This window comes from Lissotriton helveticus, chromosome 2_2, assembly GCF_964261635.1.
Source record: "Lissotriton helveticus chromosome 2_2, aLisHel1.1, whole genome shotgun sequence".
NCBI lineage: Eukaryota > Metazoa > Chordata > Amphibia > Caudata > Salamandridae > Lissotriton > Lissotriton helveticus.
Genome location: NC_136060.1, coordinates 229,313,070 through 229,339,607, shown reverse-complemented (window position 1 = coordinate 229,339,607; position 26,538 = coordinate 229,313,070).

Below are 26,538 nucleotides of genomic sequence, written 5' to 3'. Positions count from 1 at the left end.
AGGCAACAGTTGAGGTAAGCAGTCGGGCGGGGAGGACGCCGCCACCTTCGACAATCAACCAGTGCCAGCAGTGCCAGTGTTGCTTGCTTACGGCCCGGCTTGGTTCGGTCGTCCCGTTGCTGGCAGAGGGACCCCTGGCGCTGAGCCGGGACTGCTGCTGCTGCGGCGTGCTGCTACGGCGAGGCGAGGCAAGGTGTGGCGCGGTGATTGCGCTTGGGATTGGCGCTTGGGATTGGCATGCTGAAACGCTCTGCCTCTTTGCCTCCTGACTCCGTCACACGGCGCACGGCATACGGCCTCTCGCCCATGAATGAGGGAGGGCGAGGGAGAGTCGCGGCGGTCCGCTGCGTACGTGCCGTGAGTGATCACCGCGGACCATTGAGGTGAGCGGTGAGCGGTGTGTGACAATCGGCATCAGCATCAGGCAACAGGCATTGAGTATCATCAGCACTAGCCTGCAGGCCTTCTGCGGATTATTAGTACTTGCAACTAATATAAAGTACACAAGCATTTCACAGCAATATAGAGGCACATTTGAGGACGCTGATTTTTTTTTAATTTATTTTTTTTATTTGTATTTTTTTTTTTTTTTGCCAAATTCAGCTGATACCATTCACCTATCTATAGGGCGCCAGAGGCTGTGAGAGTGAACGAGACCTGCAGTCTAACAGCACATAAGGAGACAAAAGGATATGTGTCTCTAGGTAAGGGCTCTCGTTCTGCTGCTTTATTGTTTTACTGTTGCAGAGCCTGCCAACCTCCCTGCCCTTGCCTTTGATTCTGTTCCCTTCCTGACGGCAGCTGCCTCCTACCGATAGGGCAGACGGGCTTGGGAGGGTACGTTCACAGTCAGTGGGGGGGAAGGCACGGAGGTGCAGTAAGGCAAGGCAAGGCAGTAATTGGGAGGAGGTTTACTTACGTGCGTGAGTGTGGAGACACACAGAGAACTGTGTTTTCCCTGAGATTGAGGACCCGGAAAGGGAAAATAAACAGTGGGCACTAAGGATTCAACAGTATAAAACACAAAGTAAGAATGCGTTCAGGCAAAGTGAGAACAACAGAGACAACTGCCAGACGTACAAAAAAACTCCAGCTGCCGAATGTGAAAGCCAATACTCTTAGATCAAATCAAACCTTAATCTCTCCGATAGCTAGAATGTTTGCAAAATCAGGAAAAGTACTGGAAAAGTTTGAGTTCTTGAAAGACCCAGCTGGTGCTCTTATTATCATGCATAAGGATACGGAAAAGGACAATCTACAAATACCAATAAATCCAATGTCAGCCGAAAAATATACGAAGCAAAACATTGAAAGCACCCCCCTAAAAGGAGATTGCGACCTGCAAAGGAATGACTATGAGTTCCAAACTAATGATTATGATATCCTAAATGTAACCATCACTGAGGATTCAAGTAATGTTGACCTAGCCAACTTAAACGATCAAGAAATGCTGGAAAAAGAGAATCTACTAAGTGCCAATAGCACGACGGAGTCAAAAAACACAGTAATACCATTGGAAGTAAATGTAGAAATTAGGAGGAACCCTCAGTCATACAATGATAATAGTCATACCGGACCCAACAAACCACTTGATCACAATAATGATTATGGAAATCAAGAAAAGTTGAAAATATGGCAAAATAGCCCCACAAGAGAGGAGTTGCTCCCAAAGGCAAATATCATCCTTAAAACAGATTCTTCTGCCCTAACAAATCCTATAAATGAAACTCTACTGGAAAACAATCCAATTGGAACAAAAATGCCAACGGTTGGAATAAAATGGGATCTTTTTTATCAAACATCAACGCTAACCCTAGAGGCATTAAAATATCAATCAAACAAGATGAATATTCAGATTGATCTTCTCTCCATGATGGCAACATCAGTTGCAGGGATAGACAATAAACTCGCGCAGCTGAATAATCTGATAATCAGAGTCCAAAATGATAAACAAAAAACAGACATGGAATGTATTTGCTCGCCCCTATTGGAGAAACTTGCTGCTATACCGGAGGTCCTGCACACCATAATAGAGGACACAAAAAATACTCTAAAGAAAGAGACTGGGCAGGAACTGCTTACTACGAAACATAAAGATATGTATATAGTTAATATGGAGGATGATAAAACTTTCCCTAAAACGAACAAAGAAGAAAAAGTAGTAGTAAGGATTTTAGAGGACAAGGAAGAAACACATGATGTAAGCGATCCTTTATCTGAAATCAACCAAAGGAAGGTAATGCACGAAGACGATATAAATACAGCAGAAATAGGAGAATATGATTGTAAGAGACAAGACTCAAACGGTTATACTATGACAAAAAGGCAAAGAAAAAAATTACGCAAGGCAAGAAAAAATCAAAAGTCTAACCACCAGAAAAATGAGGACACAATAGAGTCTATTCACCACGAACATGAAGAAACAATAAAATCTGATGGTACAATAAAAAATAGAGTACTGAAACAAGAAGAAATAAGTAAGGAAAGAAAAAGTCCCCCGTTGTCCGTCAAAGAGCCTAGGAAAGTATTCTCAATATTCATACAAGAGCCATTACAGGAACAACTATTACACAATGTGGATAAAAATGGCAAAAATGAATTAAAACCAAATGAGATGGCTAAAATGAACCCTCCTGTTATAAAACAAAATAGAATGGAGAAAGTTGATCCCCAGGTGAATGACTCTCAACAGGTTCATACGAATGGAATGACACAGTCACTAAAATCAATGAGTAAATCCTGCAACCAACGAGACTGGCTTTATAATGGTAACATAGAGCAATGTCTGAGGGTAATCAAGAATGACGCACCTAGAAGGAACTCTGAAACGATAGTAGAGCATAAAACTAAATCTCCGTTTTGGGATCAATTAGTAATTGAAAATCGAGAAGGAGAAAAAATAATTAGATATAAAACAAACCAAACAACGGATTCACCACGTAAAGAAAATCAAGTGGTAGCAGAGAAAATTCAACTGATATTTAACCCTGAATATGAATCCAGAGGCAGATATGATATACTGAATAGAGGGAATATTCTCAGATTATTCAAATCAATCCCAGCATTAAACAATATCAAGAATGAGGACATTAATTCCATTGAATTTATTGCGGATAAGAACAGTTCCAAAGAAATTACACTGGTCACGGTTAGTTCAATGACAATAGCAGATCAAATACTAAAAGAAATTCCAACATTTAAGACCTGGGGAATAGTTATTACAAAGCAGGCCCCGAAAGTGTATCCAATTCCATTCATCAAAGAGGCAAACTTGGTCCAAAAAGAGCATAATACCAAGCAAAAAGGATCTGTACTTAGGAATGCTCGGGGTAGATCCATTAGTTCATCAAGAGTCGCAGCGCCGCCTTCCAAAAAAGATAGTACATCAGGAATTAATGAAAAATGGATTGTGCAAGCCCTGCATAACAAGGATCAACAATGAAGGATTAAAAATCCAAATCTCCGAATCAAAAACATCTAAGTTGAGAATGTGTTCGTGGAACATAAATGGAGTAGGGTCCAAACTTTCTAACTCGCAAATAAGATGTATACCCACAACATGTCAAATCCTATTTCTACAAGAAACTTGGGAACTCCACCCGTTTGCACTGAATGGATATGTAGATTACTATGAAAATGCAAGAAAAAATCACAGATACGGTCGAGCAAGTGGGGGGCTAGCAACTTTTGTCTCCTGCAGCTTGCAAGCAGAACACGAAAAAATTGCAACTAATAGTAAAAACATTCTCATAGTAAAAATGAAATACAAAAATACCGAGCAAAATAATAGGTCAATAATTCTGATCAACGTATACATCCAACCAACAAAAGCGAGCAGAATGGATATATGTGCTACCATTAACACTATACTGTTGGAACAAATGTTAAATAATCCATTAGTAGACTACGTGATGACTGGAGATTTTAATCTCAACCTAATAATACCATTTACAAGGGATGACGTATCACAATCTCAGGACCAACAATGGTTAATACCGCAGCATTAGCAGCATGGCGTTACAAGCATTAAGGGGCGAAATCACATAGGGACAACATTTGTAAAGGATATGGAAGCGCTGGGTTTGCGAGTCCTCAATGGTAGATTTAAAGACGATAGTCCGCCTGCATATACATATATAGCCCAAAATGCAAGCTCCAGGATTGATTACACAATGGTTTCACTGAATATATTTCATAACATAATTTCTTATAGGCTGGTTAAAGTCAAAGACAGTGATCATTGCCAGCAGATAATAACCACCAATATTACAAATAATATGAATCAACAATATCATACTATGCCAGGACTTACTGGAACGATAAATTATAAAAAAATAATTTGGACTTATTTCAATAAGGACAGCATGAATGAAAAAGTTGAAAATATTATAAAGAGTTGCTTCATTGAAAATAGGACGGAGTCAGCCGTTGATCAATGGGTGGAATTTACCAGAAAGTTAGTGAAACCCCAATCCCGGAGTAACGCAAGCAATATGAGTTTGAATAAGGAAGCAGAGGAAAAAGACTCACACATGAATCTCCCATATACAATAACAAAGTTAAAAAGAGCACGGAATAGGATAAGAAGACAACTAAAATCCAAAATGACTAGTGAGGAGACCCTGATTGATTTAAAAACTTTGAACCAGCACCTCAAGAAACTTATATGGAATGAGAAATATCAAGCAAAACAGGAATTATGGTCCAAACTATTGCATGCAAGTAAACAGGCCAATGCGAGAGAATTCTGGAAAATTATAAACAGATTAGTACGTCCAAACAAATTGGTAGTCTCGTCATCAATAACTGAACAGGAATGGGCAACATTCCTAGAAAAACATCTAAAAAACAATGGTGCAGTAAAAATTGCTGTGAGTATGCAAAACAGCTTAACAGCCAGGGATGAGATGCAAGAAGAACTTGTAATGACTAAAGTGCATTTGATAAAATTGATTAAGAAGCAGAAAGATGGGGCGCCAGGACCTAATGGGATTCCATTTGCCCTATACAAAGAAAATCCTGACTTTTGGTCGACGTACTTAGTAAAAGTATTCAAAGAAGTGATAGAGACGGGAAAAATCCCTGATTCGTGGCGAGGATCCTTAATCTCTCCTATATATAAGAAAGGTAATTGGTCCCTTGCAGAGAACTATAGACTTATTACCTTACAAGACACAGATGCCAAACTGTTTGCTGGAGTACTCTTAAACAAATTAAACGAATGGGTAACAGAAAACAATATTTTACCAATGAATCAAACAGGATTCATTAAGGGGCTTGGAACAATGACAAACATCATGGCATTATCGCTAACAATTGAAAAATTCACTGAGAATAAAATTGCCCTTATATTTATGTTTTGTAGATTTTAAGTCTGCCTTTGACTGTGTGCAAATAAATTTATTATGGAAAAAACTTTTTGAAAAAGGCATTCCGACCGTACTACTAAAACTTATACAGTTGCTGCACAACAAAACCTGGGTGAGAGTAAGGATGGGGGATGGTCAGTCATTATCAAAGGAAATTCCTGCATTGGAAGGGCTGAAACAGGGATGTGTTCTGGCCCCCCTCCTCTTTAATCTATTTGTAGGAGACCTATCGGTCAACCTGAATGACCTACATGCACATCCCCCTAAGTTGGGGGTAAGTTGATATCCAACTTGATGTATGCGGACGATGCAATCCTATTAAGTCACACTAAAATAGGTCTCCTGCGTTTAATCAACAGTACACTTATGTATGCAAACGAAAATGGAATGGTTATTAACGAAACCAAAACAAAAATCATGGTGGTATCTAGGAACAAAAATATGAGACAAAAAAACAAAAACAAATGGTACATGGGAAACAATCAACTTGAACAAATAGAGGTGTACAAATACCTGGGGGTACTGTTTGACCAAAAAGGAAATTATCTCCTACAGAAACAGGACATCCAAAGGAAAGCCAACTCACTCACAGCAGCATTTAAGATAGCACAAAAATCCCTTGGAAGTTTAACTTATGGCCCACTATTGAAAATCATAGGTGCTAAATTGCTCCCAACTATTACATATGGAAGTGAGGCATTAATGGGTAAGGATGCAGGACTAATTAATAAGGTACTTTCTAAAGTATATAGATCTCTCTTCCACCTCCCAAAGAATGCTTCGCCAGCACAAATAAGACTGGAATTCGGTTTGACCAATCAAGAGTTAGCAAGAAAAGGTCAGTTTATTAAAATGTGGTATAGGTTTAAGAATGACCATGATAATCAAATTTCACAAATACTCTGGCAAGAAGTAAATTATAATAAAAAATCACTTGCTGAGAGATATCTTCACGACGCACTAGAAGAATTTTCACTGATGCCTATATGGAATAATACGATAAATAATGGATCGTTTAAAAAATTGGTGAATCGAACAACCAATTACTTATCACTATTATATGATAAAAACGTGCTGGCAAAAAGAAAACACTTGTGGACAGTAATAAATGGATATGAAAAAAAGAAAGTGCAAGAATACCTGGAGATACCTTGGTCTGTAACAAGTAAACAATGTTTTATGAACGCAAGATTTGGAATTCTGCCAGGCCTTAGTCACGCTCTGCCATGGAAAAAAACTAACTCCAGTCTATTGTGTAGACTTTGCAAAGGTGGAGAAGAAAATATTGTCCATCTCCTATGTATCTGTCCTGGCCTTCGCATGGAAAGATGTGCATTACTTAAACCTCATTTTAATCTTCGGGCCACAAGAACATGCAGGCAGGCAGTGAAAATCTGTCTTGATCCAAATGATATAGTTATGAACGTTGCCTTTGTAAAAATTTTAAAAATCGTAACCACCGAATTAGAAAAGTAGATGAGGAAAAAAAGCTTTTATGAAATCATAAACAAATAAATAGATCATTTTTTAAAATGTTATTATTCTTTTAAGTTCAATTAACTCAATTTTTATGGATAATTCTATTGTATTGTACTATATAAGCTGAAAATGTTTTTGTAATGGAAGTATTGTAAGATTTTAATTAATCAAACAATAAAGACTCTTGACCATTGAAGTAGTTATTAAATAGCTACTTACCAAGCCCAGGGATCTCCACACCAAGCAGGTCGACGAGGTCATGCTCCCGGTCCAAGATGTCACTCCATAGGTGCGTCACTTGGTGGTAGGTGCGCCGGACCCCAGACTCCTTATGCATGCGCCGGCACACCTTGTCCCACAGCTGGCGACGCTCCCGGAGGCCGTAACCGGAAGCAATCCGCCCACCTGCTGCCACGGTCTTAGGGAGGTGGACTAGGACAAAAACCAGCAAGGTGGCCACCTCCACCGCAGAAAAGATCTCCCTGGGCTGCACTTCCTCCCCCTCCAACGCCCGTGGGGCTGGGCCCTTCTCCTTGCCCTTGTTGCCTCCCTTAGCCATGCTCCTGGGCACAAGAAGAAGGAAAGAAGAATAGGTGTGAAAAAAAATAAGAGAGAGAGCAAAAGAAATAAAGTAGGTAATAAAGTAACAAAAAGTTTTAAAAAAACACAAAATATAGATGTAGGAAATTGAAGAGAGAGATAAGCAAAAAAAAAAAAAAAAAGTTCAGAAAAACATAGGATTGCAAAGATGTAAGGTGGATAGAGAGGTAGCATGCCCAAAACCATAGCAGTGAATGAAAAACAAGATGGCCGCGCCCATAGAGGACCGCGTGGGTAAGTTTGCGCGATATATCCCCCGCAAGCACGCAAAAACGCTCACGAATACGTAATCGCGCGCCGCATACGACGCGAACTCGCAACAAGCGGCCAGAAACGGAAACACGTCACGCAAACAAGATGGCCGCACCCGTACATGACCTCATGGGCAACCTCGGAGTCGGTGCGCTGCAAGCGGCCTGCGAAGAAGCAAAAACCGCCCGAACACGCAAAAAAAAAGAGAAATCAGCAAATTTGCATGAATTTGCGGATTGCAAGTTCGATTTCGCGTCCCGCAAATCTTGCGAAATGGAAGAAAAACAAATTTTGGAAAACTGAAAGCACTTAGAAGGTGCAAAAGTTCAAACTAATTTGTAACCATTTCCTGTAGTGCTTCCTGAGGGGCCCTTCCAGAGTTCAGTTGCCTACTTTCAACTATTCTCTGACCCTGCTCTGACCGTCAAAGCAGGGTCAGAGAATAGTTACAAGTATGGCACATTGCTCCTGTAAAAAAAATAACTGCAACAGGAAGGTCCTACAGCTAAGGAAGCAGGTGCCAGACTTGAAGCACAAATTCAGTTACACATTAACCAGCCCCAAATTAAATCATCTCAGTTGAGGCTGGGAAGGTGTGCTTTGCTTTCCCCCCATAATATACAGTGGTGAACAAGAGGATGGCAGTGGCAAACCAGAGGGTGGCAGGGATGAACCAGAGGGTGGCAGCCTTGAACCAGAGGGGGACAGTGCTGATCCAGAGGGTGGCAGTGGCAAACCCGAGGGTGGCAGTGATGAACCAAAGGGTGGCAGGGAGGAACCAGAGGATGGCAGCAATCAACCAGAGGGTGGCATTGATGAACCAGAGGGTGGCAGTGATCAACCAGAGGATGGCAGTGATGAACCAGAGGGTGCTGTGATAAACCAGAGGGGGACAGTGATGATCCAGAGGGTGACAGTGGCAAACGAGAGGGTGGCAGTGATGAACCAGAGGGTGGCAGGGATGAACCAGAGGGTGGCAGGGATGAACCAGAGAAAGGCAGTGATGAACCAGAGGGTGGCAGCCTTGAACCAGAGGGGGACAGTGATGATCTAGAGGGTGGCAGTGGCAAACCAGAGGGTGGCAGTGATGAACCAGAGGGTGGCAGGGATGAAACAGAGGGTGCTGTGATAAACCAGAGGGGGACAGTGATGATCCAGAGGGTGGCAGTGGCAAACGAGAGGGTGGCAGTGATGAACCAGAGGGTGCCAGGGATGAACCAGAGGGTGCTGTGATAAACCAGAGGGGGACAGTGATGATCCAGAGGGTGGCAGTGGCAAATGAGAGGGTGGCAGTGATGAACCAGAGGGTGGCAGGGATGAACCAGAGGATGGCAGTGATCAACCAGAGTGTGGCAGTGATGAACCAGAGGGTGGCAGTGATCAACCAGAGGGTGGCAGTGATGAACCAGAGGGTGCTGTGATAAACCAGAGGGGGACAGTGATGATCCAGAGGGTGGCAGTGGCAAACGAGAGGGTGGCAGTGATGATCCACAGGGTGGCAGGGATGAACCAGAGGATGGCAGTGATGAACCAGAGGGTGGCAGCCTTGAACCAGAGGGGGACAGTGATGATCCAGAGGGTGGCAGTGGCAAACCAGAGGGTGGCAGTGATGAACCAGAGGGTGGCAGGGATGAAACAGAGGGTGCTGTGATAAACCAGAGGGGGACAGTGATGATCCAGAGGGAGGCAGTGGCAAACGAGAGGGTGGCCGTGATGAACCAGAGGGTGGCAGGGATGAACCAGAGGGTGCTGTGATAAACCAGAGGGGGACAGTGATGATCCAGAGGGTGGCAGTGGCAAACGAGAGGGTGGCAGTGATGAACCAGAGGGAGGCAGGGATGAACCAGAGGATGGCAGTGATCAACCAGAGGGTGGCAGTGATGAACCAGAGGGTGGCAGTGATCAACCAGAGGGTGGCAGTGATGAACCAGAGGGTGCTGTGATAAACCAGAGGGGGACAGTGATGATCCAGAGGGTGGCAGTGGCAAATGAGAGGGTGGCAGTGATGAACCAGAGGGTGGCAGGGATGAACCAGAGGATGGCAGTGATCAACCAGAGGGTGGCAGTGATGAACCAGAGGGTGCTGTGATAAACCAGAGGGGGACAGTGATGATCCAGAGGGTGGCAGTGGCAAATGAGAGAGTGGGACAGTGATGATCCAGAGGGTGGCAGTGGCAAACGAGAGGGTGGCAGTGATGAACCAGAGGGTGTCAGGGATGAACCAGAGGATGGCAGTGATGAACCAGAGGGTAGCAGCCTTGAACCAGAGGGGAACAGTGATGATCCAGAGGGTGGCAGTGGCAAACCAGAGGGTGGCAGTGATGAGCCAGAGGGTGGCAGGGATGAACCAGAGGGTGCTGCGATAAACCAGAGGGGGACAGTGATGATCCAGAGGGTGGCAGTGGCAAACAAGAGGATGGCAGTGATGAACCAGAGGGTGGCAGGGATGAACCAGAGGATGGCAGTGATCAAGCAGAGGGTGGCAGTGATGAACCAGAGGGTGCTGTGATAAACCAGAGGGGGACAGTGATGATCCAGAGGGTGGCATTGGAGAACCAGAGGGTGGCAGTGATGAACCGGAGGGTGGCCGCGATGAACCACAGGGTTGCTAACAGGCTGGACACGTGGAAACAACATGGTCGCGACCGTTGCGACCACACAAGTAAGTTCGCGTTCCCGAACTTGTACAAAACCCTCGCGAACTGGCAAAAACAGCAAATTCGTAAATTCGCACGAATTCACGAATTTTGCGGATCGCGAGTTTGCAAATTCGCAAAGTTTGTAAAATTCACCATGCTTAGTTACAGCACAACAGCGCTAGGATTTGATTCAGAAACACCTTTTGACATATTTTATCCTACACCATTCCTGTTCTTGCAGCTAGATTGCTTTGTCATCATATGTAACATGTTGAGGAAATTGTTGTCACATGTCATGGCATGACACCCATCTATTCAACCACTGTCTACCCCATTGACAATGAGTACATGTTCTAAGTAGTCCGTGTTTACATGGAAAGTTTGAGCCACTTCATGTGGCTTCACACTGACTTGAGTATTGTTCCAAGTCTCGATCAACATCCTGAGCATAGAGTATTTTTACGTTTCTGAAACAGTCTTGTCTTTGAGATCTGAGCACTGGTAAAGTCACACCTGTCCGAGCTTCTCAATGCCGATCAGGGACACAGAGTCAGCAGAGTGCCTTTTCCAAATTTCCCTCGATTTATAGTGGTGATTAAACTGACCTTTCATTGTTGTCACGTTTAAACATAAACATTCATAGGCAACACACATCTTAGTGATATAAGTGCTTTTATTTACATGTGAATTTACTGAGGTAGCAGACTGGCCCAGTTCTTTGGATAACAACCCCCACATTGTGCACATGCCAGGTGGAGGCTCAGAGAGAGTACTTTGGGGGGAACATGTCCAGAGACATGTTGAGGAAGAGGTAGATTTCATCCAGCAGCCTGATTGCTGTATCATTGGGAACAATGGCAAAATCAGCAGTACAACTAAAGTCCAAGGTGTGTGTAGCAGAGTAATTCAGAGGGCAGGGGAAGCTGATGTTCCGAGGCATGATGTTAAGCACAAGATCAGGCAGAAACTGTCCATTTGACGCAGATGACTGCTATAGCTAACTTTTTCGTCTGAATGTAGATTGATCCACATCTTCCTCCTCTGATGTGTCATGTGCCTCCCGGGAGCCAGATGGTGGATTGGCAGGAGCACAGTGAGGCAGTGACACATCAGGGGGTAAAAGGTAGGTGCAGCAGCATTCATCTGTGCCAAATGATGAGGCCTCATTGGAGTGATGATAGGCTGCAGGGCTTGCAAGAGTCCAGCCTGAATCTGCTCCATGCTCTCCATGATCGTTCTCTTTTCACTCAACTCCTTGGTGACAACGCTGGAGCCACTTTGACAGGACAGTTGTTCTTCGCCTCTGAGTAAGGACTCCAGCAATGTGGGCCATGGCATGCTGGAGAGCATGGAGTGGACTGTGGGTGCCTCTTATGGACTCTAGGTGGTCCCTAATGGGACTGATACACCCACGTATCCCATCCAGTTTGGCCGCCAGGCTTTCCAACCCATCTGCACTTGACCAGCCATCTCACGCAGGACTTCTACTGCACTCCGTTGAAATGTTAAAAGTGGGTCCTCAAAGTCCTGGGAGACAGCTGTGGTGGTAGGTGCTGGCTGCTTGGTGTTTTGTGCTGCTGGTGGAGCAACCATGGTGCTGCTGAAAGTCCCTGCTTCCAGAGATGGGCTGCCAATTGAGTTGAGCAGCTCTTGGAGGGTGCAATGGTCAATGGTTGAGATGTCTTCTTCCTCTACATCATTGAAGAGTGGGACAGGCTGCTAAACAGGTGATGTAGCTCCCTCTGCAATGTAAAGGGGAGATTCTGTTTGTCCACGTTGCTCAGGCATCAAGCAGTTGACAAGCAGAGTGCATGACAATGTCTATTCTCTATTTTAAAAAGATACACTTATTACACTCAGGTTTAAAAATCAACATACAACATCACTGAAGTGACATTGGGGTTGAAGTTGAACATGTTTTTGATGTCTTCCCTGTCTGCCAACTGTGAGGGACCTGTTTCGACACACATGCTGCACCTGTTATATCCTCTGTTCAGTAGTGATATATACGCTGGTTGTTTCACATTATTGACAATGCATATTTGATGAGATTCATGTGCCTTTACACTGCATTGTGGTTGAGTCACTCCTACTCAGTCAAGTTTACATGTGGTTTTCATTAGCTAGGTATAGCGTTATAGATAAGACTGCACCCAACCCTGATGTTGGCACTGTCACATAATTGTTAGTGTGGCTTGAGGAGGGCAATCATGCACTTGAGATCAGGGATGCAGTAAGGTAAACCATGATATGACAAGTAGATGCACTTGATTTGCCATACTCTGACAAGTGTCTATGTACTTGAAGGTGGCCAAATCACATTGACACATGTCATTAACATTAATGTATGTTGATATGCAAGGGGGACACCTTCTTGTTAATTGCCAGTTATTCAGTCCACAAAGTCACCTTTGCACTTTGGTGCATTGTCAATGGTGATATGTTGCAAGCTGGAGGACATATAACTCTGAGTCAGGTTTTGGAAAATCGTGCATTGTTGCACTGCATATTTTTTTCTTGCCTCACTAGGGCATAGTTACAATGAAGTGACAGAGTGAGGAGTTCTCCTTATGGGATTAACGCTGCGCTCCTCCATTCCAGTAACACAGGCCTGCACCATAGTTACAATATTATGGTGCAGCCCTGTGTTTCCCCCTGTGCTGCTGCATAACTTATCAGCCTAGTGCCAACACAGGCACCTTTGCAACACAGTGCAAGGGTGTCTAGGTTCAGGGAAAGATTATTTATGTGCAGGGAGGGACACCTTCCTGAACAATAGCAATGAATGCTAATTTGCTGTTTCTTTGTATGCTGCACAACGAAGCACACATGGAAACATCAAAAACAATGACAAATTAAGCATTTCTAATTGTTTGCCTGTTTAAGATCAGGTTTTGGCTGGTCTTCATTTATTTTTACACAGCCTCCAATATACACTACCCTTGCAAATAGGGAGCATCATGTTTTTCAAAGGATAATGCGGGGGACATACAACACAAAAGCCATTGGCCTCCCCTTTCACACTAAGTGAAGTGTGTAAGGGGCCATTGATTACGCTGCCTTACAAGTTGAGAAAAGCCACTATCACTATCCCAACATCCCTGAAAGTGAACTTGGTGTGGCGATGGGGGCTTGTAAATATGCCACTCAGATGGACACATGGATGATGCATGCTGTTCTGCTCAGGGTAATTGGATGCATTTGTTTGTGTAAGGATGTTTACAGATATCACTGCCTATGCATTTGTTCACTGCCACTGTTGACTTTACCTAAGGGTCAGTTTCCATGCATGTCAATGTGTCTTGGACATCCCACACCAAGACCATGATGACAATAAAATACTGCTAACGGTACAACACATGTAGTTTGATGTGGATGGCTGTATTTTGATGGATAGGTTCAAGGTAACATGCAGCAAAATGACATGCATTAGTGCAACATTTTTTTATTTTTTATTTTAATTTCTTCTATAGCGCCGGAATCAATCCCAGAGGGTATCTCCGCGCTTTGCTAGCTTAGGGATTATCAGATAGAGCAACCTGGGAGATTATATGGATAGAAAGGCTTCTTGGTAGCAAAGGGTCTTTAATGCCTTCCTGAAGGACAGGTGATTTATGGTAGTTCTTAGGTCAATGGGAAGACTGTTCCAGAGGGCAGGACCAACAGAGGAGAAAGCACGGTCTCCTTGTCTAGTTTTCTTTGTGGTGGGAGGTTTTAATAGAGCTTGGTTGCATGAGCGGAGAGACCTGCTGGGTTGGTACAGTTCCAGAGACTGGGCTAAGTACTTAGGACTTGCTCCATACAGGCATTTGTGCACCGTGCAACAGATCTTAAAATTGATGCGCTGCCGTATGGGAAGCCAGTGCAGTTCTTTCAGCAAGGGTTTAGAGGGAGTCCTGGCAGGTACACCCATAACCAGTCTTGCTGCCGTATTCTGGACTACCTGCAAGCGGCCCACTGCATCAGCATTAGCTAATGTTAGCAGGCCGTTGCAGTAGTCCAGACGACTGGTTACCAAGGCCTGTACAAGTGTCTTTCTACATGTGGCAGGGAGAAAAGGAAAGACGCGCCTGAGTAGACCAATGGTGTGGAAACACAGACCCGCAATGTAGTTTGTGTGTTCTTTTAGGGTCAGTTTTTGATCCAGCTTCACACCGAGATTTTTAACGTGAGGTTTAGGTGCAGGTACTGGGCCAAGATCTAGTGGCCACCAATCAGGGGACCAAAGGATACTTGCTTTGCCAAAGAGCAAGACCTCTGTTTTTGTTACATTACACTGGAGGCAGTTCCTCGCCATCCAGTGTGACACCGCTCTCATACCCTCAGCAAAGTTCTCCTTGGTTTTGAGGCCAAGGGAGCTGAAAGGGTAGAGGAGCTGGGTGTCGTCAGCATAGGAGACCGGTATGAACCCATATTTCCGCACAATCTCAGCAAGGGGGGCCACGTAGACATTAAACAATGTAGGGCTAAGGCATGAGCCCTGTGGCACCCCCTTCGTGAGCCCCCTTGAGATGGAACAAAAGGGGCCCAGGCTGATAGATTGCGATCTCCCGGAAAGGAAACTCTCCAACCAAGATAGTGCTATGCCTCCGATTCCTACTCCCTGCAACCGGTTCAGCAGGGTGTTATGAGACACGGTATCGAAGGCTGCGGACAGGTCCAACAGCACAAGAATCATGGAGCCCCCTCTATCTTGTGACATTTTGATCTGATCTGTCACAGAGAGGAGGGTCGATTCAGTGTTGTGGTTGGGCCTGAATCCAGATTGGGATTGGTCCAGGCCCCCTGTCGCTTCGATGAAATTGGAAAGAGTGGTATTGACGTGCTTCTCTGCCAGTTTGCTGATGAAAGGAAGGAGAGAAATCGGGCGAAGGTTTGAGAGTGCTGACCAGGGCAGGGTGGAATTTTTACGTATGGGGTTCACTACCGCTTCCTTCCAGGCAAGTGGAAGCTGACCTTTGGTAAAGGACAGGTTGAGTAGATTCTGAATATGAGGACCTAGTATCTCAATTAGCGGGGAGATGAATTTGGCTGGTATTAGATCGGCGGGAGAACCGGACTTAGTTTGGTTGATGAGTGTGGTCAGTTCCATAGTGGTTATTTCTGGAATGTCCAAAAGAGTTTTTCCAGAAGTCGGTTGCAGGGAAGTATCAGGGACCTTAGTTTCCAAGGTGTCTGAGACTGTAGTGATTTTTTTATATATACCTTCTATTTTGTCCTCAAAGAACTGGGATATTTCATCACATAATTCTTGGGTGAAGGTGTCTGGGCATTCACATACTACAGGACTGGTGAAAGTTTGAATGATTTTAAATAGCTCTCTTGTGGAGTTACCAGCCTCTGCAATTTGAGTGGTCAGACTTGCTTTTCTGGCTTTTTTAATATTTTTGTAATAGGAGGACATAGCCTCCAGGAAGCGGCTCTTATCTTCCTTATTGCCCGTACGTCTCCAAATTTTTTCCAATTTTCTGCATCTCTTCTTTTCTGTTTTAAGACCTTCCGTATACCATGTTTCCCTTTTCGCTATGGTGGTTTTTTTTGCATTTTTCTGAGGGGCTAGGGAGTCAATAGCTGTCATTAGAGTGGAGTTGAACGTGGAGAGAGCAGAGTCGACGTTGTCGAAATTGGTGAGTAGAGGCTGTTCCCATGTTTGAGTGAGTTTGGGAAGAGTAATTTTGTGCCATGGCCTACGTTGAATAGGGTGAGTAGCTGGGCAGTTCTTGGAAGTAGATAGATGTGGTATGGAGAAATCAATCCGTTTATGGTCCGACCAATTAATATGTATGGGGGGATAGCAATGGACATTAGGTTGGGTAGTAAGGATCAGGTCCAAAGTGTGACCACCCGAATGAGTGGGGCCACTATTTCTAGGATGTAACCCTAGCAAGGCAAGATCAGTGAGGAATGCATTAGTATCCTGATGATTAGCAATATCAATATGAAAGTTAAAGTCTCCAAGTAAGATGAAGTTGTCATTAACTTTCAGATGGGGGGCTAGTAATTCAGTTAGAGCAAGGGAGAAACCAGCATTGGGTCCAGGTGGACGGTAGACTAGGGCTCCTTTCCATTGTGTTTTTGAATTTATTTTTAAATGAAAAATGAGTACTTCCATAGTAGGGAGCATCGCTTGTTCTAGGACTCTAATATTTAGAGTGTCTCTGTATATAATAGCGATTCCACCTCCCCCCTTCACAGGGCGGTCAAGTCGAAGGATTTTATATCCCATAGGTATCCCTAGGGTAATGGTAGGGATAGTGTGGGGTTTCAGCCATGTTTCAGTTAAGAAACATATCTTAGGTTGAGTGTTATAGATAGTGTCCCATAGTTCTATACAGTGTTTAGGGAGTGATCTGACGTTTAGCAAAAAGCTATCCCAGCTTCCCTGAACGTCTGTATTCTCTGTGGGCCGTCCGGAGATGATGTGGGAAGGCGTGGCTTGAAAACCGCATTTGATACAAGAGAAGGGACCCTCAGGACACAAGACCGTTTTGTTTTTACAGCAGTATTGTTGCAAAGGTTGTAATGCCCTAAGAGTATGTGATGCATACCTAATGCAAGGAGTGGGTATGACGCGGTCCATGATGGCAAGGGCAAGAAGAGAGGCCCCTAGCCCCGTCCTGTCGCGGACGGGCGCAGACGGGCAACTCTTTGGCTACTCTTCGGCGTTATCTTCGGCACCCCTGCGCGCGACCGCTGCGCGCTCGTTAGGGGGCGAGGGCTAAATAACCCCGGTTCGCTCAACTGCTAGAGCGCTAACCGCCAGCAGTTCAAACAGGAAGTGGTGTCCTCCCCTTTCCAGTCAGAGGGAAGACGAAAACATCGCTCTAGGTACGATTTTCACAGTCAAAAGTACACAGAGTGGAAAGTGTGTGCCAGAATGCGATCAGCGGATATTTAAAAAAAAAGATAATATTCCGTTTTATTCACAGAAGTTTAAAACATAGAATTAGCAATTCAGCGTTGCACTATGTGCAGTGATTAGAACAGGGCTCAAGTAAATAATCACAGGCTAGCTAGCGGGACAGGAGGTCCTGCCACAACCCCTTACCGCAGCGTCAGTGAGAACAGGCTCAGCCTAAATAGCCCCGGTACGCTCAACTGCTAGAGCGCCTACCGCCAGCAGTTCAAACAGGAAGTGGTGTCCTCCCCTTTCCAGTCAGAGGGAAGACGAAAACATCGCTCTAGGTACGATTTTCACAGTCAAAAGTACACAGAGTGGAAAGTGTGTGCCAGAATGCGATCAGCGGATATTTTTAAAAAAAGATAATATTCCGTTTTATTCACAGAAGTTTAAAACATAGAATTAGCAATTCAGCATTGCACTATGTGCAGTGATTAGAACAGGGCTCAAGTAAATAATCACAGGCTAGCTAGCGGGACAGGAGGTCCTGCCACAACCCCTTACCGCAGCGTCAGTGAGAACAGGCTCAGCCTAAATAGCCCCGGTACGCTCAACTGCTAGAGCGCTAACCGCCAGCAGTTCAAACAGGAAGTGGTGTCCTCCCCTTTCCAGTCAGAGGGAAGACGAAAACATCGCTCTAGGTACGATTTTCACAGTCAAAAGTACACAGAGTGGAAAGTGTGTGCCAGAATGCGATCAGCGGATATTTTTAAAAAAAGATAATATTCCGTTTTATTCACAGAAGTTTAAAACATAGAATTAGCAATTCAGCGTTGCACTATGTGCAGTGATTAGAACAGGGCTCAAGTAAATAATCACAGGCTAGCTAGCGGGACAGGAGGTCCTGCCACAACCCCTTACCTAACATTGGGAATGGGGCTCATTTTCATAATTCACTTAAAATACACATGACATGGAATGTGTGGTTCTGTGAGAATGGGAAACAGAACAACCATTTTGTTGATTTAGGGGACACATTTCTGATACGTAGAGTCATTACACTGTACTTTTGAATGCATATCCCTTCTACTAATAGCTGAACAGCACCTTTGCCCTTCAGTATGTTCATTTTTGACAACATGGAATGTGCACAATTTAGACACAAGGGGACATATTTACAATTCAGTTGCGATGCATGTGTTTAAGCCAAGAAGACTAACAACATGCTTTGTCACTTTGGGAACACAGGGCTGCATCTCATTGACAACAATGTGATGCAGCTCTGTGAACCACTCTGCTCTGGGGAAACTGTTAGCAGGCCACCACCAATTCAGGCACACTTGCACCATTGTGCAAGAGTGCCTGTGTTGTGGGTAAGATTGTATATGTGTAGTAAGGTCCCCCTTCCTGCACATGAACACTCTTCCAATCGACTCAGACACCCTTGCAAACATACCTAGGAGTAATGAGGTTAAACAGAGGCCTCTGCAGTGGATGCATTTGTCCACTGAGCCACCACCACACCCGGCATTCACACATCTCTCTGTCTCCCTCCCTCTCCCTATCTCTCTTTCACTTTCTCTCCCTCTTTCACTCTCTCTCTCTCTCTCTATCTCCCTCCCTCTCTCTCTCTCTCTGTCTGTCTCCCTCCCTCTCTCCCTATCGGTCTCCCTCCCTCTTTGTAGCTCTCTTTCTCTATCGCTCTAGCTCTCTCTCTCTCTCTCTCTCTCTCTCTCTCTCTCTCTCCCTCTGTCTCTCTCTGTCTCCCTCTGTCTCCCTCTGTCTCACTCCCTCTGTATGTCTCCTTCTCTCTCTCCCTCGTGGTCTTCCTCCCTTTCTCTGTCTCCCTCCCTCTCTCTCTCCCTCCCTCTGTCTCCCTCAGTCTGTCTCTGCCTGTCTCCCTCCCTCTCTCTTCCTCCCTCTGTCTCCCTCCCGCTGTCTCCCTCCCTCTGTCTCCATCTATCTATCGCCCTCCTCCTTCTGTCTGTCCCCCTCTGTCTCTCTCTCCCTTCCTCTGCCTCCCTCCTTCTGTTTCCCGCCCTCTGTATCCCGCCCTCTGTATTCCACTGTCTATCACCCTCCTCCTTCTGTCTGTCTCCCTCCCTCTGTCTCCCTCCCTCTGTCTCGTCTCCCTCCCTCTGTCTCCCTCACTCTGTCTCTCTCCCTGACTCCCTCCCTCCGTCTCCTTTCCTCCATCTCCTTCCCTCTGTCTGTCTCCCTCTCTCTGTCTCCTTCTTCCTGTCGCCCTCCCTCTGTTTCCCTCTCGCTCTGTCTCCCTCTCTGTCTCTCTACCTCTGTCTGTCTCTGCCTCTATCTGTCTCTGCCTCTGTCATTCTTTCCCTGTCTCTGCCTCTATCGGTCTCTGTCTGCCACTGCCTCTATCTGTCTCTGCCTCTATCTGTCTCTGCCTCTATCTGTCTCTGTCTCTGCCTCTATCTGTTTCTGCCTCTATCTGTCTCTCTGCCTCTATCGGTCTCTCTGCCTCTATATGTCTCTCTGCCTCTATTTGTCTCCCTGCTGCCTCTATCTGTCTCTCTGCTGCTTCTATCTGTCTCCGTCCAAACAGGGAGCTTCCCAAAATACCCGTTTGAAAGTCAGCTGTGAAAGCACTTGCAGCAGATTTTCAAAGGGCCTTTTTGGTAGCTTTCCGAAGGTGCCCTGACATCACAGAGGCCGGCAGTAAACTCAGAAGGTGGCCGCAGGAGCATAGGTAGTGAATACCTATTTAATAGGTATTTAGTACATATGCTCCTGCAGTCATCTTCTATGTTTACTGCCGGCCGTGGAACCTGCAAGGCAAGGTCCATGGGCCCCAATGAAGGCCTGCCGGGCTGCTGGCGGCCCACAGGCTGTACTTTGAATGCCACGGGTCTACATCATGCACATAAGGGTCCTATTTATCAGATGCGCTTTTAAAATGTGGGTTTGTGTTCTTTCTGCGGTCCGTGTGGTTAGACAAATGAAATCCTTGTATGTGTTCCAGGGAGAACTGTAAGCATATTGGCCTGTCCTTTCTCTCTTACTATAGTGTTGGAACATATTTTGATGTGGCCTGTGAGAATGAGCTTTGGCAATTGCCTTAAGTGCAAGGTTGCATCTGACATGCTTGGCCGTGGCTCAATTGATTCGGTGTACCCTCCAGTCTGAGGCACTCTGGAGCAAGAACATTATGAGAATAGTGTGGCACCTGTATCAAAAATTGAACAGGGTGTAGAGCTGGGAGAGTGATGGCTGGGTAAGTAAGAGCTGATGAAAAATAAATGTTTGCATTATTCCTGACAAGGCTGAGCACAGAGAGGCAGGAGAAGGGTTTCAGTGGCTTACCGATGTAGGAATCATGTAGACAAATAAGGTGTAGAACCCTGGGTGCCTATTGAAATTGTACAATCATTGTGGTTCAATGTCTTCCTTGCATTGCTGAACACCGGTGATACTGTGCTGCTGATATGTTTCCTTCGAATGCCACTACTGTGCCACACAGAGGTCCATGGACGTCCTAGGTGCGATCTCAGAAGTGAGATCTCTTTATGTACAGCAACATATGCTGCCACTTATTTCTACAGACCGTTCTTGCAGTGCTTGCTCCACTTTTGAGCAGTTTACCTGTTCTTATATAGTGTTGGAGATTTACACATTGTGGACGATGCATGGCAAAATGAATTAGAGGCTTGCAGAGAGTGGATTATGGAATTGCCATGCGGACTGACCAGTGGATGGTCTGGAAAATGAACATTCACTTATTCATTATTCAATTCGAGAAGAAAAAATACAGGTCAGGCACAAATCAGTCCCGGAATAATTCAGTCTTAAGGAGTTTTCTGAATCAAAGAAGACTGGGACATGTGCACAATGTTCCAATATTTTGGAGCAGATGTGCGAAAGTTCTGCCTCCTGCCCGAAATATCCTGCCGGGGGGACCACAAGCAGCCCTTTCCCTTAGGATCTGAGAAGCCTGCTTGGATGGTAAGATTTAATTTTGTCTGCCAAATAGCTGGGACACCTACCATAAAGTGATTGTGCAAGGCAGCAGAGTTCAAATGTAATTCTCTGGTGAATAGAAAGCCAGTAAAGCTGTCTCAGCAGAGGCATTTTGAGAGCCAGACATGCAGCAACATTCTGAACTATCTGCAATCTACTCAAGAGCGATTAATTTGCACATGCTAAAAGAGCATTGAAATAATCAAGTTGGACGATAACCAAAGCTTAAATCAGGGTTCGTCGGACTGATAAAGGCAGCCACTGAAACACTCTGCACAGGAGACTCAGAGTATGGGAGCAGGTCCCTGATGTGGCCATGACTTGATCTTTCATGGTCAGAAAGTTATCCAAATGGAACCCTAAATGTTTTCCTGCAAGAGATGGGGTAGGAGTGGGGCCTAACACAGTGGCCCACCAATTTGAGGAATAAATGGATTGAGCAGAGCCAAACAAAAGGATCTCAGTCTTAGACACATTAAGCTGAAGTACGTTTTACATCATCCGGCCAGATATGGCCAGCATGCCCTCCGCAACTGACTCTGTATCTTTATCAAAGGACAGAAGTAGTTGTGTGTCATCAGCATACGAATAAGGAGTGAAACCATATTCCCTAATAATCTTGGCAAGGGGGGCACATTAACATTAAATAATGTAGGACTCAAACAAGAGCCCTGCGGCACACCCTTAGAAAGCTTCAAAGTATGGGAACAAAATAGACCTCAATTAATCATCTGAGTGTGCTGATCCAAAAAACTACAAAACCACTTAAGTGCCTGTCCCCGCAGACCAGATTCTCCAAATTGATGAATCTGTTTCTGGTGAGAGACAGTATCAAAGGCTGCTGTCAGATCCAATAACACCAGTCGCACTGCCTTGTTTTTATCCAGAGCCATTCTAATATAATCTGTGACACCAATGAGAGTGGTTTCTATAGAGTGGTGGGGACTGAATCCAGACTAGGAGAGGTCAAGGGCTTCTTTACATTCAAGGTAACCAATCAGCTGTGTGTTGACGTGCCCTTCCACCATTTTGCTCATAACCTGCAACAGAAAATGAAGGTGATAGTTAGCAATCACCTCAGCGAAAATCTGGGCTTTTTTCTTAATTGATAGCACCTGAGCTGCCTTCCATTCAATTGGGAGTACCCATTCCCTCAAAGAAGTGTTAAGGTCCCACAGATAGCCGGAGCCAGGAGAGGGGCAAGTATGGCAACACACACGCTGACATAACATCAAGCAGATTTTGCCGTTCTCAACATGGCTACTGCCTGGGATATCTTTATAGCATTGAAATGTTGAAGGTCAGTCACAGACAATCTCAAGGTAGAGGGCAGCAAGTTTGATAAATCCAAGGAATTAGACACCCGAGGGAATTGATCATAGATTAAGTTTATTTTTTTATCAAAGTAATTAGCTATGTTGTCACATAGTACATGGGAAGGGGGAATTTGTAAATTACAGGCGGTAGGGTTGTTGAAAGTGTTGAGAATTTTGTAAAAAGTTCTTTGGTTGAGTTGCCTGCTTGATTGAGTTTAAAATGGCATGGGCTTTCTGTGCCTTTCTTAGATTCTTATGGTAGAAAGTAAAAACTTTTTTAAAGTTATGTTTCTCCATTTCCGTATGGGTTTTGTACCAAAGTTTTTCCAGGTTTTTGCATTTGGACTTTTCAATACGTAAGTCCTGAGTGTACCAAGCTGCACATTTTTTATGACTGTTGGTTTGTTGTAGTTTCAAGGGGGCGAGAGTGTCTGTCCCCATATTTATAGCCTCATTAAAGACTCTACACTTTTTGTCAATGTTCATATGCTCATCAAATGTTGGAGGCACAAGGTTTTTGGTAAAGGCATCAAGAGTAACTTTATGCCATTGTCTTTTGTGACTGTGCTGTTGGTACGCCGGGGCTTGAGTTCTAAAATATCCTTTAATCTGTAATGGAAGAGTGGTCTGACCAAATCACAGGGCGAGGGGGATCAGAAGATATATAGGGTGAGTTAGTGAGCAAGATGTCCAATGTATGAACTGTATTGATCTTTGCAAGGCCCAATGACGCCATATCTGCCAGAAAATTAGCTGCATCTCTGTTCCCACTGTTTTTTCCATAGATATGGAAATCCCCCAATAACTGGAAGTGTTGAGAAGTAATCGTATGAGAGGCAAACTTTTGAATCATTTTTAAATTAAAATCTTTAAGCGGCCCTGGGGGGCGATATATAAAAGAACCCTTTAGGCTGTTCTGGGTGGTTAAATTGCTTTTAAAAATAGAAATTTCCATTGGAGTCTATAAAGGAGACTTTCAGCCCATCTTTATACACGAAGGCAACACCTCCTCCCACTTTTCCTACTCTAACCAGGCTATGGATCTGGTATTTATCTGGAAGGGCAAGAGCAATATCAGGTGGTGAGTGAGGTTTAAGCCATGTCTCCGTTATGAAACCTAAGCCTCTGGAGTCGGAACTCAGCAAATCCCACAATTAGGTGGCATGTTCAGGCAATGAACAAACATTTGCTAAGAAACCACTCCGGGCAGAGGTCGTGTATGCGCTCTGGGGTTTCCCTAGGTTATGAGAGGACAAACCTGCCCCTGCCTGTGTGTCCTGGTTAATATAGTGATAATCCAACTTTGGAGAGAAACATCTATCACAAAAGCTGTGAAAATGGCAGAGCTTACACGAAAAAGGTCCTTCCAAATCCACAGAAGTGAAAGTAATAGGGCATGCCGCAGCAGGCTGTCTAACCTGGATAAGTTGAGAGGCCTTATAACATCATCTGGACTCATTATCTGGATCCAAACAGACAAGGGTCCTGGCTTCTGGCGACGTCCCAGCCAGGACGGGAGCAGACAGATTAGCCTTAGGCACGCCTTTGGCGCGCCACCGGTGCCCCCGCTGCACGCATTGGCACCATCAGCTGTTTATATATACCGGTGAAAGTGTCCAAGAAGGAAGACTAAAGCGTCTACTTACTAAGATGGGTGCCGGAAAGTGGCCGTAAGCAGAAGTGAGGTAATTGTTAACCAGTTCTCCCTCCACTCAAACAGCCAAAACTGCTGCGGTGGAATGGGGACGAGAGGACAAGAGCACAGGTAAGAGGCCCAATTGAGGAGCATTAAAACACACAAGTTAAAACAAAATACACAAGCACATAATAATCAATCAATTTAAGACAGCGTTAGCTGTAAATTACAGTGCAAAGAAGCAAAAGTGTGCAATTAGGCACAATGAGGTCCCCCTCAGCGTGAGACTATGCTTAAGATACCCGTAGTACCTTGTCAATTTGTACCAATTGATGACACATCCTTCCTCTGTGGCCAATTCAAGTTATGTTCAAGTTTGGAAATCAAAGATTATTGTCAATACCACAATTATTGAATTATTCCCTAGCCCAGTGGATGAAGCTGTGTTCCAAGTTCCCATGTGAGCCAATATGCAGTATGCTCATCTTAGTCACAAGAGAAGTAAGGTTCTGGAGCAAGATGGAGTTATATGAGGAGAAAAAAATGGGAGGGATGCAAAATTATAAATGTAATTGGTAGATTGTTGGGAGTTAGAAAAGTAGGTTAGGTTGTGACCAACTGTTTGTATTTTGCAGTTACATGATAAACAGTATGCATTTTTCTACAGGGGTATTTTTCAATTTTTGTACGGTCTCATGAGAAGCTTGCAAGAGTAAAGAGTTCAGCACTGCCCCCTTTGACTGCACATGGGGGATTGTTTTCCTGGCTCTGGTGAGACACTTGTGAGAGTTTTTAAGAAGGGAATAAAGGAAAACATACAGCAAAAAACATAAATATTCAAACTATATGGTAGATCTTAAAAGAGCCATTTTTGTGAACTTTTTCTAACAACTTACATTTTTTTGTGTTTTCTAAATTTTGTAACTTTTTTCTCTTTTTAAATTTTATAAAACTGTAGAATTAAAACTTGCAATTTGATGGGAATAACAAAACCTCCTTAAAAAAAAAAAAGGTGAAAATTCTGAAAAAATATTGGCTCAAAAAATACTTAATGCCTAGGGAGGACTTTGTGACCTTGGACAAGCATGTCCTGTGCAGTCCTGCTTGTCTCCCATGATAAAATGTTCTATCAACATATGCAGTAAAGAGTGCTTTATTAAGATGAGCAGGGTTGCTATTTAATTCAGCACACAGTGCCTGGGCAGGAATGGTATCTCTAGGTTCAAATGAAGTGGAAGCTCCTGAACAGCTGTCCACCTCCACAGCATGAGCTAACTCTGCCCGAGAAAGTCTTTGTGGATGTACAGATCTGAGGTGCCTCCACATGCCATACTCATACTGTACTTTTTGTTTCGACTCCCCCGGCTGAACTCCTTCTTGCAAAGTTTACAGATTATATATTTGGCAGACTTTTTTGCTACCTGTCCTCATGTAAAAAAAATGACTTACTAAAGACTCTTTGAGAAGACGGAGGTGGCTGAGCTGGTGCCATAGCACCAGGCTGCTCATCAAAGTCTGAAGATGATATTCTTTTATGCCTATACAAAAAAGGCACAAATAGCAAAGCAAAAAGGTCTACCCACAGCGAACTCCAAAAGGCAGGTAAACCAATGGATTGATTTTAGCTTTTGCAAATAAAGACATCCATATCAACCAATCACAACTTTTCCTTCAGGTGTGTTTCCTCTCCCACACCTCTTGCAGGACGCTCACAAGATTATAAAAAAATATTGCTCTATATATTTAATTAAACAATGTATAATTAGTTTTTCTAACGCAGTCAACACCTCTAATATCTTTCTTTGTTCGAAACAACAAGAAACCATAATTCTAAATATATGGCTACACAAAAGCCAAACTGAAAGTACAGCCCCCTGAAAGTCATTCAAGTGGATTGTGTGGTTCACTCCGGTGAGTGTCTGGCGACAGTTGTCAATTTCTAAAAATCCCAAAAAGTATAACAAACATATCTCAATGACTAACATTGAAACTGATTGAACACAGAAAAAATAATGTATACAATACTTTAAATAGAAATGTATTACCCTACAATCTCATGAGTGTTCCATGAAAGGACATTAAGCCTTTTGTGAGAGTTATGAAACACATTAAAAAAATTAATTTACATAGAGATAATTACATTATTGTAAAAACTGATTACTCTCTTTTGAATTATGATTAAAATGTTAATGTAAAAACAGATACAAAGGCTGAGAAAATTGTAGTATTAGAATATTACCTAGCTTGCTGAGATGATGTCTCAATATGAGAGTTACAAGAACTGGGGAGATAGACAAACTCAACACAATATTGTTTTAATACTCTGTTTTATACTCAGACATTATTTTTTAGAAATAGTTTGCAAACTGCACCCTTTCCTGCTATATTTCAATACAAAAGACATTCCCTTTCAAATTAATTCCCCCAC